At 35.8% G+C, this 10296-nt stretch overlaps 1 long non-coding RNA gene across 1 annotated transcript in view; it reads left to right on the top strand.

Moving 5' to 3' along the window:
- LOC147024123 (uncharacterized) overlaps window positions 1–1500 on the top strand; it is a 21428-nt gene extending 19928 nt beyond the window's left edge. Inside the window, exon 3 of the long non-coding RNA XR_015058805.1 lies at window positions 1468–1500. This is a non-coding gene — a long non-coding RNA (uncharacterized LOC147024123). The remainder of the gene's footprint in view (window positions 1–1467) is intronic.
- Window positions 1501–10296: the final 8796 nt, after the last annotated feature.

The following is a 10296-nucleotide window of genomic DNA, read 5'->3' as shown; positions in this document are numbered from 1 at the left end:
CAAGGAATACACTGCGAGGATTGCCATTAATTTTCTGAGCAGACACCAATGCAGAAGTTTGGAATTTGTCCAAGGTACTAGCACACAGTTTCCCTTCAGATCTTTATCATCCACCGACACATGCGACCAGATCGGACATTCCTCCAAAGAATGACACATTCATTTATGCAATACCCTGTTTATGGAGTACCATCAGGGTGTCATTAATCACCGAGTTGGGAATCAGGCATGGAATACAAGTTTAAAGATGAGTAACTGAGCTACCCTGTCACCCCATCATCTAAAATTACAGTGATTATTTCAACTCAACGAATAAAACTTGATGAGGATGTACTGTACTTATATAACACAAAAACAAGGCTCATGTGGAGGAACAAACCTATAGAGGAGGAGGGGGATTCCACTGACACAGATGGGCAGAAGGTAACAAGCAGACTTCTCATGGACACTGAAATCTGACCTGAAAGAAAACGTGGGTATTGCCAACTGCGTAGAGAGTTAATGTGAATAATGCAAATATCATAAATGGAAATGGGAGATCATATGAGATGGCAGTGAGCTTTAACCTTGAAGCATTGGAGGGAGGAGCATAAGTGGATGGTTTCAAAGGATTTTCCATAGCCTGGAAAAGAAAGGGAAAAAGGAATGCCAGTGAGCATTAGGTTGAGACTTTGGAAGGTTTACAGGGAGGGTTTTGATGGTTGAACACACTTACTTTGGTAGAGCTGGAAAGGGGTGGAAGGCTGAAAAAGAAACCTTCTATTGGTGTTCACTTGTACAAGTCAATATAATAGCTCTTTTCTGGCTTTCATCAGGAGCTCACCTAATATTCTACGAGATTCTGCTTCATGGCCTGCACACAAGTCTGGTATGCTTCTATAGGCCAGCATTCATGGTGCAACCAGGTTTTCATGAGGGAAAACATCTGGAAATTAGAAGGGCACTTGGTGGAGTGCATGCCTCCAACTGGATCTGGATCCGGATTCAGATCTTCACCAAAATCTAATCAATTCTTCCATGTCACACACCCACTCTGTTCACCAAATTTCATCTGAATCTGTCCACAACTTTTTGAGATATCCTGCACATAAATAAACAAAGAAACAGACAGACAAACAGACCAGATAGGGGTGAAAACATAAGCCTTCGGTGGGTAGCGGTAATAACTTGATCATTTTTAGGTAAGAAACGATGATTGTGTGTTTATAAATTGGTGATTGTGATACAGGAAAATCCCATTATAAAAAACATTCTTTCTTTTGGACAATGACTGAAATTAATTAATGCTGTTAGTTGGATTTTTTCTTCTTCTTTGCATTCTGCCAATTTGGAGGTTCATAATACTATTCATTTTATTTCCTTGCTGTATCTATAATTCTCTTTCCCAACCTATTTCTTTCCATTCAAATGTATTCCTCCTCTGCCATTGCTATCACCCATCCACACCATACTCTGTACCACCCACAGCTCGGACAATTGAATGTGTTTGCCTGAGCGGGAAGACAAACGAGGTACTTTGTTTCTGCGAAGGTAATTTTGTTCGCTCACAAAACATCACAAAGTCCAATTGTCAGGTCCAGATTGTCTAAAAAAAAAAATGAAAAATATTTGGTGCCATGAAGCATTATTATCATCAACCACAGACAAAAAATGGGCAGGATTTGAAAAGAGATGCAAAGTATTTAATAATTCTGTCTGTTTTGATAAGTCACGCCAAACTATTTTGACAATCAAAGGAGGTTTTCTGTTAAAAAAAAAAGGGGGGGAAGAAAGCTTTTTGATGCACGATAAAAGACAATGAAGTGAATCGAGATTTGTCCAAGCCAGGACATGAATCATAGAATAAAAGGTTCAGTTTTAATGGTCATCTTAATTATAACTTTTTTTTATACTTACAAAAATGACCAGCCTAAAGCAGTTGCCTTGACATATTTAACAGAAGTCAACTTCCAATTTTAAAATAGAGAATTGTGAAATATATTTATTATAATTACTTTTTTCACTTGTAATTCCCATTTGACAAATAAATAAATAAATGCATAATTTAGCAGTGAATATAACTTTAGCCTCTGAATTTTCATATATTTTTTCCAAAAGGAAACAAATTAACTGCTCTGTGACATCACAGAGGCATGTAATATTTTGTCGTGTCAAATTTTTGTCACATTTTAATTTTGATTGAAGCATTACATTTTTGAAATCTTCTTGAAATAACATATGTTATTAAGTGAAGAATTTACTTGTTAAGAGCTTCTCATAAATCCATTGCATTATATCAAAGGCTGGACAGTGTTGGATGAATATTTTCAAGAGATAATTTGTTCCAGAATACTGATTACAATGGATCTGTATTGGTAATCATTTGCAGTAATGAAAGTAAATAATGTAAAATATTACTGAGATTACTTGCTGGAAATGTTTTTTTTTTAAGTGCTATTTTGATAACAATCAACATTCTGCATTACAACTACAACACAAAGAGTTGAGAGGGAAACGTTTTGTTTTATTGCGTTCACTGGTGCATGTAATATTGTTCTGGCTACTACATGGATATTTTCACATCACGTGATGGAATTGTAATCTATCTAGGGTTGGTTCTTAACCATAGTATGTGTTTACAACTTGTGACAAGTACCCTGACACTTTGTCAAGGGAATGCATGGACCTCCACTAACGCACATCGACAAATAATTTAATAAGCCTTATGATAGATAGTATGTAAAGAAATATTTCATGTTCCAATGCAGATGAACAAAAATAAGTTATACAATAATATGAATTCCCTTATAAGGAACTTTTTACACAGGTCCATCAAATCCATTACACAGGTCCATTAGGTCCATCAAAGCCAGCACTATTATGACAAACCTCTGGTTGTTTGTCCATGCTGCATCCTTTTAAATCTTTTTAAAAGCATCAAGTAAGGAAGCAGCATGTATCATTTTTAAAGTCTTTGGCAAGACTCAGTCGGTATTCAAACCACCAAACTCCCAGACTCAGAACAGATGCTCGGACCATTACACAACCGAGGTTGGAAAACTTCATTTTAGCTTTGTTATACATAGTAAGTATGAAAAAAACAAACAAACATGCTATTTGTTTGCGTTGTTTTGCCTGTGCAGACGTGTTATACAAACTGGCAGAGTAGCTGCTCTACGGGTGATCTTGTTCCAAGCATGCAACATGTTCTTCTGACACATGCCTTTATTTGGGAGGTGTCGAGGCAACAATTCCTGGTGTTGGCTCAATGGTTAGCGTGGGGTCTTGGGATCCTGGAGTCCTGAGTTCAAATCCCACTTTTCTGTTAAATTTATACCAGGTGGGGTTGACTCAGCCTGTCATCCTTCTGAGGTCGGCAAAATGAGTACCAGCTTTCCGGGATGATTGAGCCATTCGAGTATCCTGCAATGGAGTGGGGACCCATCCAGGATTGTGCCCAACAGCCCAGGAGACTGCTTTGGCAGCACCGATGCTCTTTATAGAGTATGGTCTCAAGGAATGGAATAGATGAATAGGCAACTGAGAGCTGCCTCAATTGTCCCCCCCCCAAAAAAAAATAATAATGACAACACTCGGTAGGGTGCATACTTCTGCCAGGATGAAGTTTATATTTTGAATCCCACTGACAGGCCGGATCTGTGGCCAGACCTAAACCAAGATCTTGTTTGTTCAGCTTGTTCTTGTCACCTAACAAAATCATCCACCAAGTGTCATCCAAATCTGTCGACAACTTTTTGAGATATATTGCTTTCTATCGTTTTCAGCCCTATTTCTCAGTGGTGAAGAATCACTTAAAACTTTTAGTAGTTGAATCCGGATCCAGATCTTCACCTTCACAATCTAATCATGAAGTCATTTTCACACACCAAATCTGTCCACCAAATTTCCTCTGAATCCATCCACAACTTTTTGAGATGTCCTGTTCACAAACACATAGATAGGGGTGAAAACATAACCTCCATCCACCTTCACTGGTGGAGGTAATAACCCAGGTTATGTGAATGAAGCAAAAATATACCAACTGCTTATAATTCAAAACACCTCACTGCAAAATGTTGGGACAGGAATACTGCACTGTAAAGGGTGTGGACCTGTAATGCTGGCACAACACGACACACATTTACTTAGAGAATTTGCGTCATCCCCCCCCCACCCCACCACTTGACCGATGTTGACCTTTTGACCTTTTGTCATCATAATCAATACGCTTCTTGCTTTTGACCAACTCCACCATTTTTGGAAGTTTCATGATGATCGGTTTAAAAATGTGACCTGTAGGTGATTGAGATACAAACAAACGGACAAACGAACAAGACCAAACAATATACTTGAAAAATCTTTGATTTTCACAAGTAACAAGAAAGATGTCATGCATGGCATGATACTTACAAAATCCATAAAACAAATTTTACCTTTAAAATAATTGGTGATTGAATTCAATGACCAAATATGCAAATCCTCTTCAAGTTTCAAGTCAATTGGATGAAAATTGACAATTTTAGAAATTTGGCCTTTGTCGACCTTTTGGCCTGTTTACCTTTTGGCGTATGTTGACCTCAAAAATACTTGTTTGTTGAATTCAGTGACCTCATATGCAAATCCTCTTCAAATTTCAAGTCAATGGGATGAAAATTGAGGATTTTAGAAATTTCACCTAAGTTGTTCACCTTTGGCTGATGTTTACCTTTTGACCTCAAAAATAATAGGTTTCTTGCTTATTATGAACTCTACCATGTGGTGAAGTTTCGGGAAGATCAGTTTAAAATTGTGTCTTGGAGGTGATTGACATACGAACAAACAAGATATGTTTCGTGCTTATCACGATCCTTGCAAAATTCACCCCTGCACATAACAAGAGAGGTTGCCATGGATACATCAAATTGTCAATTTCATTAAGATTAAAATTGACAATCTTAATCAAAGCTGAGGTCAATTGGATGAAAATTGATTATTTTTCAGATTAAAATTTATGCTTTTAGAAGCTCGACCCTGAGTTGACCTTTGACATTTTGTCCCTAAAAATAGTTGCTTTCCAAATTCAGTGATGCATGATGCAATTGCTGTTTGATTGTTCAAGTTAATAGGCTGAAAATTGATGATTGTTCAGGCAAAAATTGATGATTTTAGAAGTGTAACCTTGAGTTGACCTATGACATTTTGACCTCAAATTTGGTTGCTTTCACAATTGAGTGAGGCACTATGCAATTCCTGTTTAATTTTCAAGTCATTCGGATGAAAAGTGACTTTTAGAAAATTGACCTCATGATGACCTTTGACTTTTGACTTCAAAATCTAGAGGCTTCTCAGTGGAGGATAAATGGGACTTCTGAGGCAGCCATTCAAATGAATGGGGGAAAAGGGAAAAACTTTCTAACTTAAGCCCCAAAAGCCGAAAATAGGAGACTGATTTCCTCCCCCTCCCATACAAGCAAATATAAAATTGAGACTGATTCCCTTCCCTCCCATACAAGCAAATGTAAAATTGAGACTGATTTCCTCCCCCTCCGATAGAAGCAAATGTAAAATTGAGACTGATTCCCTTCCCTCCCATACAAGCAAATGTAAAATAGGAGACTGATTTCCTCTCCCTTCCATACAAGCAAATGTAAAATTGAGACTTACTGATGAAAACACTTCTTTCCTTTCATATTTTCATTCCATTCAAAGAGTGTTCCAATGAATATTTGTTCATGTTGTACTTTCAGGAATAAATTAATTTTCCTATTACATTCATCACCACTGGGTATATTCACAAAGATTACTTTGGAACTTAGTTCTTGGTTTAAATGTCTTTGTTGAGCAGAAATGAAATGATAAACTTCTCTCAATGCTCTTGTTTGACCACCTCCTGAGCCACATATCATTTTGAGATTGTAGTAAGTTGTTTTTCCATTGTTCAATTGATAACCATCAAACTTTTCAGTCCATTCAAGGATATTTTGCTTTCTCTACCTCCTCCAACTTATTTGTAATTAAATTTATCCGCTTATTTGTTTTATATACTTTTACCCCAGTTATTTCTTCAATAAGACTTATTTGATATTTCTCACATTCTTCATGTTTTCCATTTAAATACCAAGGTTGATTACATCTCCACTCTTTGGTTTGGTAATTGCTTGGTTCTATCATTTATAAATCAATAAAAAGACGGCGGTAGCCTGCTAAATTCCCAACCCAATATCTGAACACTTATACTTATAACCATAAGGGATACTATTGATTCCTTTCTCTAAAATATATCTTTTATCATCAAAAGCTCCTCATGCTTTCTTATTTATCTCTTCTGTATATAATTGATGTTTATAACTTCTCACTGTATTCAGTTTTCTGTACTCTTCCTTCTTTAAGGTTAAACAGTTGTAATCATGTTTAAAGTTTATTGTTAACTTGATTATATTTTTCTATATTCCCTTCAGATTCTTATCACACCTTTCAATGTTATTATTATCAATATAGGTAAAAGCATAAGACTTTGATCTCAATCCTATAAATTCACTCATGACCTTCCCACCCAATTCATCTTTAAACTTACCAATAACCTTTTTATTCTTTGATGAAAACAACACATCACCTGACTTATAATTACTTGTATCATATATATCAATATTATCAATCATATCCTCATATATATCACTTGTGTGACCGTTTTTACAGCCATTTTTCCCTGCTGTGCTTCTTCTTGAGGCAATGTTTTATGGCCGGATGCCCTTTCTGACGCAACCCTGGTCGCCTCTTACGACACACAGGGATATGGTACACCTATTCTAACCGGGGCATACACCGGGACCAGTACACTGGTACTCATTTCGCCGACCATGGAAGGATGACATACATCACCTGTCTTAATTTCAAATATAAAACTATCTGTATCCAGATATAACAATGACACATTATCCTTATACTTTGATTTTAAATTATTATAGTAATAGTCATACATTAATGACTTTAGTAAGTCAAGAATTGAAGTTCCTATATAAATAGGTTTATCCATTTCAACACTCTCTTTTTTCAAATGAATAGCACAAAAGTTCTCTGAAAACACCTCCTCGTTCAAAACTTGATCTATAAATCAACTTTAAAGCCTGTTTCCAAGATGTAGCAAGTCTTTTGTTTTGTCGATTCCTAACATTTTCCATAGTCTTTCCAAATACGGCATTATTCATTAATTTTTAAAAGTGCTTCTCAAAATCTGTTTTTGCTTCCGTTCTCCTTTTTGTATTAAAATCAATATACTTCTTTAACCAATGACTTTGTTTAAATTTCAAAATTCGATGAATTTTCCTCACTCTCAACCCAGCAGATAAATATTGTCTCAAGTTCCTTTGATGCAAAACATAACTTTCTTTATCATTTAATGTTGTAAGTAGTTTTTCTGGAGATTTACCTTTTATATTGAAAGACTGTTGGTAATCACTTAACTAATCTTTTCTTGGACTTTCTTTATCAGGGGCCTAAGGTAGGTCTTTATGTTTGTGATGAAGTTCTTCTAGATATTTTAAATCAATGTCAAAATAAATATCCAACTTCAGCTTCATTCAATTATTTTTGAGAGGAGACAACAATGTCTTGTAAAACTTTTTCATAATGTTTTTCTTTAACCCATTTAAGTTTTCCATAAGGTAAAGATTGAGACATAGCCCACCCATACAAATTGTTAGCATCATAATACATCAGGTAAGAGTTGTCCTCATTCGTATTATAATCAGGAAGATATTTTTTATTTGCTTTAGCATATCTCTTGGAACATACTTGAGATATTCCTCGTCTTTTAGCCTTCTCTATCATTAAAAGCATATCTATATAATTGATTAATTCCAAATTTTGTTTTGTCATTTTTAACATAGCACTCCAAGCCAAACCCGGGGCTGTGTAATAGTGAACGGGGTCTAATCCATAAGAATTTTTATTATGACCGACTGTTCTAAAAGTTTCAAACACATCAGCTAATAACAATACATCAGTTTTAAGATATGAATCATGATATTCTCCAAGATTCTTTACATTAAACGTCTCCCAAACCTTTTTAGCTTGTGTATAATCTCTATCGTAAATATGAGTTTTATTATCCCCCGCCAACCAACGATAGAAATGGGTTCCATCCGTCCGTCCGTCCGTCCGTCCGTCACATTTCGTTTCCGGAGCTTAACTACAAATCCCCTCAAGATATATTTACAAAATTTGGTACACATATCAAGCAAGTGGTGGTGGTGGTGCCTTTTGATAATTTCTAATTGATAGGTCACATGGTTTGGCAGCCATGTTGGATTCAAGAAAAATATTAAATAATGTTTTCTCTGGTATCACATAACCTCACGAAGCGAAAATTTGCAACTATCATCTTCCATCATGTCCGCATAAATAGTAAAAATTATGATGTCACAAGTCACATGGTTTGGTGGCCATCTTGGATAGAAAAACACACCTCATCCGATTAACACGAAACTTCAGACATGTATTCCACTGGATGATTGGAGGCAGAATATAAATTTATGATGTCATAGGTCACATGGTTCGTCAGCCATCTTGGATTGAAAATTAATAATTTTTTTAAATCTTCTTCTCCAGAACGGCTGGACAGATTGAGGCAAAATTTCATATAAACTTTCCCCAAGACATCCTTTCAGAAGTTTGTTAATTTCTTATTGATAGCTTCCATGGTTTGGTGGCCATATTGAATTTACCCTAAAACCTCCAAACATCTTCTTCTCCAGAACGGCTGGTCAGATCAAGGGGAAACTTTGCATACATATTGCACACGCTTAGGGAATATAAGTTTGTTAATCCTCATTTACTATGGTGGGGGATATCGAAGACTTTGTCTTCAACGGATGCTAGTTATCTTTGTTTTGAATATTAACAACCGCTTTCTTAAGTTTCATCTCTTTTGGTGAATCAATATAAGAATAAGCTTGAAGAGGATCTGATTTTAACATATGTATATCTAAAAAGATTATTTTTGTTATAGTAAATCCACAACTTACTACAGTATTATCAACATCTTGTTCTTGTCTCTGGAGTTCATCGTAAACATCACATCTTACAAAATCTTGAAATGATGAGATAAACTGAGTGTTTGTCCTCATATAGGGAGCAGTTTCATCGCCTTACCATATTCAATTTTACTCCCATATAAAACTTAAAATTTTTCATTTCACTTAATGTTTTTGATTATAGTTACAATACTTTGTTTAACCACATCAACAGCTTCCATGATTGAAGATGGTCCAGGGTCTTGAAAGCAAAACAATCTTATTTTTATGTCCTTTAAATGCCCCATCAGTGTTTTCAATGGAGAATTTAGTGGCACCTTCCCTTTCTTCATTGTTCTTGTATTTGCGTGATTGAAGGTGTTTATTATATTTTTTTAAAAGAATATCGTTATCACATCTATCACAATGTTTTGTTTCTTCGTCAAGTGGAGATATTTGTCTGAAAACATTGAATGTGTGTTTGTTGGTTTGAAGGTGTTTTTTATAACATTTATATTCGTAATTACAAACATCGCAGTATGTTGTATTCACCATATTTATATAATAAAACTTTGCTTGAAATAAAATTTTCTTGATGAAAAGTTTGTATAATTTATAGGAGAATCTGTGCTTAAAACCATTTTATCCAACAACTTTTTTCACTTAATAAATACAATGTATCAAGACACAAAAGACAAATTTCAATCAATCTCTTCATTTGTAAAAGATACTGAGAAATATGTCAAGGATGTAAAATTGAATAAAGATAAACATAACAACTATTGGATAAAAACAATTATTGTGAATAATATGAGTTCTTCAATTTCCTTCAGTGGAAGGGCTTTTAGTATATCTGGAAGAACATCAATTAAAGTCGCTCCAACAAAAGTTTATCCTCTCCTTCTGGCAATATTGTTACGGCTGTGGAAATTCGTAATACACCATAAAGGTTCCTTAGATCAGTTATGACGCTAAGTTTATGTGCAGATAGGTCCCCACCGTTGTTTAAAGAGAATTCGTGTTCACCGGGCTGCGACTCTTTGAGATAGCCGTTTTTCTTTTCTGTCGTTATTTTGAACCAACCACGTCTCAACTACCATTACAACAACCACCTTAACCACAACGCCAACCATGCCACCATCACAACAACCACGATCGCCTCAACCATCAACCACAACCGAACCTCCACCACCACGTTGCTCTCAACAACTGCTTCCGAATGGCAGAACAAAAGCACTTGTGAAGCTTGTAGGGTTTTTCCCACCTGTTTTCCACGCATTTGGTGTGAAGGGAAGGGGGCAGGGCAGCTCACTGCCGATTGGTGGAT

The sequence above is a fragment of the Eptatretus burgeri genome, chromosome 6, assembly GCF_056783735.1.
Source record: "Eptatretus burgeri isolate ZD-2024b chromosome 6, Ebu_testis_v1, whole genome shotgun sequence".
Lineage (NCBI taxonomy): Eukaryota > Metazoa > Chordata > Myxini > Myxiniformes > Myxinidae > Eptatretus > Eptatretus burgeri.
Note: the sequence above shows the minus strand (reverse complement) of the source record. Positions and strands in the feature narration are given on the sequence as shown.